Source organism: Hipposideros armiger, unplaced genomic scaffold (genome assembly GCF_001890085.2).
Source record: "Hipposideros armiger isolate ML-2016 unplaced genomic scaffold, ASM189008v1 scaffold_601, whole genome shotgun sequence".
NCBI classification, from domain to species: domain Eukaryota; kingdom Metazoa; phylum Chordata; class Mammalia; order Chiroptera; family Hipposideridae; genus Hipposideros; species Hipposideros armiger.
Genome location: NW_017731951.1, coordinates 617722 through 619636, shown reverse-complemented (window position 1 = coordinate 619636; position 1915 = coordinate 617722). Strand labels below are relative to the sequence as shown.

At 39.0% G+C, this 1915-nt stretch overlaps 1 pseudogene; it reads right to left on the bottom strand.

Annotated features, from left to right (window-relative positions):
* Window positions 1–459: 459 nt before the first annotated feature.
* Window positions 460–848, bottom strand: LOC109371926 (40S ribosomal protein S25 pseudogene; annotated as a pseudogene).
* Window positions 849–1915: the final 1067 nt, after the last annotated feature.

Genomic DNA, 1915 nt, shown 5'->3' with positions numbered 1-1915 from the left:
GTGTATTCACGAAGCCTGGTAATTAACGAGGCCTGGAATTACCATGACTCTTGCCACCCATAGTTTCTTCTAAGGACACAGCTCTCTTCACTTCTGGGTGTACTGAATTTGTAAAGGACACAATGATCTGGTGGGCCCACTGATACTTCCCTCTAGGTCTGTTCAATAGCCACACAATTAGCTTTGAATGAATGAAAATATTTTTATTTCGATGAAACTGATTATAACTTTACATTAAATTCCCTTTTCCAGTGATTAAAAAAATTGTTCAAATTAAATAATTCTTTGCTCACCCTAAAGGTAATCTAATTTGAATGACTTCAACATGTGTAAGCGATTCTCTTTTGTACCAGATTTGGTGGAAAGTATACTGAAAGAAAAAAAAGTCTTTTTTTTAATTTATTTTTTTATTTAATAAAGTTTTATTTTTCCAAAGGTATAGTTGGTGGGACCTGTTGTTCATGCATCTTCTCCAGCAGCTGGGACATCCCCACCCTTGGCATTTCTGGTGTGAATTACTTGAGCTCTGTGCTTTGAAACTAATTTAATAAGTTCTTTACTAAGGAGCTCCTGAGGGGCAGCCCTGACCAAGGAACCCTGGGTCATCAGTCTTGCAGAGACAACAGCTGGGGTTATAGCTTATCGTTGGGAACTTCTTTACAGAGTTTGTCATATGTCACTTTGTTAAACAAGAGTAGGTTATTGAGCTTGTACCTAACTTTGCCTTTGGACCACTTCTTCTTTTTGGACTTGCCTCCAGATTTGTTCACTGGGTCTTCGTCTTTCTTGGCTGATTTTCCAGCATCTTTCTTCTTCTTGTCGTCTTTGGGCAGCATGACGAAGCACGGACAGCATCAGTTACAACTGCAGCCTCGCTAAGAAGTTGGAGAAAAAGGCAATACAGTCTTTATGTACCAAGGACTTTGGCTTAATTCTGATGCCAAAACTAAAGAAAGCTACTACAAAGGCAAATTCATACACTAATCAATTTTATATACGAGGTTTGTCAATGAAGTTCGCAAACTCATACTAGAAAAAGTGCTACATGCCTCATTGCTGAATATCACTATGGTCACCTTCGAAGGACTCCCCTTGGGAAGCTATGCACCAATTCCAGCACCTAATCCACCCTTCAAAGCAATTTTGGAATTCTTTTTCTGGAATGGCCATCAGAGCTGTTGTTGTGTTACCCTTGATGTCCTAAATGTCATCAAATTATCTTCCTTTCAATATTTCCTATATATTCAGGTATAGAAAGAAGTCATTGGGGGCCAGATCAGGTGAGTAGGGAGGCTGTTCCAATACAGTTATTTGTTTGCTGGTTAAAAACTCCCTAACAAACGGTGCCCTGTGAGCTGGTGCATTGTCGTGATGCAAGAGCCATGAATTGTTGGCGAAAAGTTCAGGTCGTTTTTGTCTAACTTTTTCACATAGCCTTTTCAGCACTTCCAAATAGTAAATTTAACTAACTGTCTAGTTGGTACAAATTCATAATGAATAACCCCTCTGATATCAAAAAGGGTTAGCAACATCTTTTTAACTCTTGATTTGGACTGATGGAACTTTTTTGGGCATAGCGAATTGACTGACTTCTCCTGTGCACTTTGACGCTTTGTTTCATTGCCAGTGATAACATGGCCCAAAACATCATCTTGCCTTTCCCAAAGGTCTTGGCAAACTTTGACTCTCCTTTGCTTTTGTTCATTGGTGAACTTCTTTGGGACCATTTTTGCACACACCTTTCTCATGCCAAGATTTTCAGTTATGATTTTCCTAACTGTTTCTCTGTTGATGTTTATTTTGTCTGATGTGCTTCTCACAGTCAGTCAATGATATTGACACAAAATTCCACATATTTTTGCAGTGTTTTCATCAGTTCTACTCATTACTGGCAACCCTGCCTTCTCTTCATCAG